The 3297-nt window shown below is 38.1% G+C and overlaps 1 long non-coding RNA gene across 1 annotated transcript; it reads left to right on the top strand.

Moving 5' to 3' along the window:
• Positions 1–2803, top strand: LOC122656123. The gene is made up of 2 exons (XR_006332047.1): positions 1–341; positions 2743–2803. It is a non-coding gene; the product is annotated as an uncharacterized LOC122656123 (long non-coding RNA).
• The last annotated feature ends 494 nt before the right edge of the window (positions 2804–3297 follow it).

Genomic DNA, 3297 nt, shown 5'->3' with positions numbered 1-3297 from the left:
ACTTGAAGCACTTTCTTCACAGCAGCTAATCATCCTTTTCTATAAGCTTCTTGTTTCGCTAAGTAATTAACTATGAAGAGAAGCTTTGCTTCTCCACCTTCTTCTCCCCCAACTCCTCCTTCTCCTCTTCCCATCAGTGTCGGCCCAGGGCATCAAAAGTATAACTTCACTCCGTCGCCATCACCTTCGCCTCCCTTCTCACCTCCTTCAAGCCGGACATCTTCGGAGATCAACCCTCTCTTATGGAAGGATTCACCAAGACGACCAAGGGTTCCATCAACATTTTCACTTGATCGAGTTACCGACGACTTGGGTTCACAACGTTCATGCCTAAAGGACTTGTAAGTTTTCCTTTCCTCTTATCTCTGTTTCTTAATATTTTGATGATATGGTTTTAGTTTCTTTCGCATTGTAAGTCGGTTTATGGGGTTGAGTTTATCCAAGATTGATATCAGAACAGTCGTCCCAACTCTCGCACAAAAGGGGCGATTCGATGTTTGATCCAGAGTTGGTTACTACGGACGAGTCTGTTCGAAAACATGGTGGTATATTACGATATGTGATTAGGAAAGTAATTTAGTGTGAATTAATATGATTTTGGATTCTTTTACCTTATAAACTGGTTTATGAGGTTGGGTTATCCCAAGAGAGAGAAAAAGAAGAAAGAGAAGGTTCATCTTGTTGAATATTTTGTGTCTTATAAAGCCTCAACGGCTAGTCAAATTCATTGGATCCACCAGTCGAACCGTCCATAAGCAACGGTATATACGGAGAAGAGAAGGTGCACATGGCTTTTTCTTGAAACATCAAGTCTTAAACCAGACCGGACGGTTTTTTATTTGAAAGAACCAATCAAACCAACCGGTCCAACTTCTATGTATCAGACTACATAATCGGTGAAGTGCTCTTTGTTATCTTCATATTAGGGTTATAGGTATCGGTAACGGTGGCTGTATCAGTCATTGTCGATACTGGTATTAATATAATACTGATACATAATACCCAGTGTTTAACAAAAGTACATTTGGCCTACTAGGGCAAGATAGATGCAAGTACCCAAATACAGCTTGGCCATAAGCATAAAATTGAAAAGAAATTTTTTTTTTAAACAATACCACTTGATTAAGGAACCCTAAACATCACATTTGAAACATGAGGTACCTTTAAACATACTTTTATTAATTGTTGGGCACCTCACATGTAATTTATTCTTTTTATGTAATATTTCCTTGCATATATTTAGGGGATTATATCAAATTTTTAGAGGGGGGAGAACAATTACTTTGAGTACTACCAACACAATGCCTCCTAGGAAACTTAGCTCTTCTACTATCCAGCAACATAAGGGATGTAATGAACACATCGACAATGATTGCATGAATTTTAAGGAGAAGATCTCCTTAGCTCGCTCGCATATAAAGTTCACAAACCCTAATAGACCTTAGGTAAATATAACTCTTACATCTCCCAAAAAAACAGTTAACTAGGATCCAATCCCTCTACTATACATAAATATCTCATGACAAAACTTAGAGCCTGGAAATAATTTTTATCATTATTACCAAAAAAAGAAATAATTATTATCACCGCCCTAATCCATCGCAATTCTATATATGCAGAATCTGAACCATTGATTGGACCACGAAATTTTGGCAAAAGCATTTTTTGAACTATTTACAAAACATATTGTTAGATCAAGGTTTCATCCAACAATGTGTAGATAACATTTCTGTTTGATTTCCTTCCTATGGGAAGTAGATTCTTTGTGGAGCATATATTTTGTTTACAGTTAAATACCATTAATCCAACACACCAATATATAGTCCTAGTGATATCCATAATGTGTAACTACAACGGTAAGGACTTCTCAAATTTGCGGACCAATTGCAAGTTACTAATGAGAATCTTGTTCCTTTTCAACTAATTCAAAATTCATATGTAATCCAATTCATTGCACACCACAAATATAAACTCACACTTACATTTTGGAATCAACATTCCTGAGAGCACAAGTGTAACAACCCCTCTCAAGTTCCCTGCCCGGTCAGGTTCGTAGGTTCCTCTCATAGGGAGGACAGAAATGACGACCTCACCCCACCTGGGCAGGGAACCTGAGAGGTGAAAAATTCCTACCGACACCACTTATTAGAGGGATTTTACAATTCTTCTTTTAAAGTCAGATACGTAGAGTCCAAAAATCTTTATTTGGGGTGTAAGTGTTAGATTCCAATCCAAAAGACTAGTCCATTAAGAGGAGGGACTCATAGGTATATGAAGACTAAGGAAATCCCAATCATAACCGATGTGGGATCCTAACAGCAAGAAACTTCTTGCTAGATTCTTGGATTTCATGCCTATAGTGGGCACTCGGGCAAGGGTAAGGCGGTCATTATATGCCTTGCTGTACCTAGGCAGCACGATCCTACCGGGCAGCTCGGCAGTAGAGGATCAAAATTGCAGTGGGTGTTAGAATTTTGAAAGATTCCTCTTCCCCCAACTCCTTAGAATATAGCTTCTAGGTCCCCAACTCACAATGTGGGATTCCATTCAAACATATTTTTGCTGGTTCGACTTCTACTTCTGGCCAAGAATCCAATATTAAAAGTTCAGCCAAATATGCCCTAAAGGGTACCGGGGTGAATCTCTCTCCCTCATCTTCCTTCTCTCATGCTTCTACTGATTATTTTTGTTTTAAACTTCTACTAAGCTTATATCACATATTGTTGTTCCTCATTCATGCAGGTTGGAATGGTTCTTCCTACGGTGTTGCAGTTGTTGCTCTTGGTCTCTTTGAAGCCAAGTACAAAAATATAGGATCGCTAACTTGCAAATGTTTGTGTCATTGCCAACCCCAACAAATTTTATGGATTGGGATACTTTTAGACGAATATTTGCTTTTTTATATTAAATTTTTTTTTTTTTTTTTTCGATCCCTTTTCTTTTATAATGAGATCCAAAGCTTCTCACTTGAATGTCCTATGAAAACTCTCCCGGCCAGTAACTTAAACAATGTAGTGCCAAGAAAAAGGACAACAAATGAGACCTTCTAGCAAACTGATAACTCATATGAGGCACCTATTCTTGAAATGAGTGCATGGCATTAACACAATAAACCAAATATCCGAGAGGGCTACAAATTGATTTTGTAGAATATATATACGTTAACACGGTCAATGTTCGAAAACGGTTAGTCAAGACTGACTTGCTAGTCAGTGATCGAAAAATGGTCAATGATCGAAAACGGTCAATGATCGATGAAAAGTTAGAGACTGACGGATTAACGGTGACCAATAAACG

The sequence above is a fragment of the Telopea speciosissima genome, chromosome 3 (assembly GCF_018873765.1).
Source record: "Telopea speciosissima isolate NSW1024214 ecotype Mountain lineage chromosome 3, Tspe_v1, whole genome shotgun sequence".
NCBI classification, from domain to species: domain Eukaryota; kingdom Viridiplantae; phylum Streptophyta; class Magnoliopsida; order Proteales; family Proteaceae; genus Telopea; species Telopea speciosissima.
The sequence above is the reverse complement of the archived record's forward strand: the minus strand, read 5'-3'. Positions and strand labels throughout refer to the sequence as shown.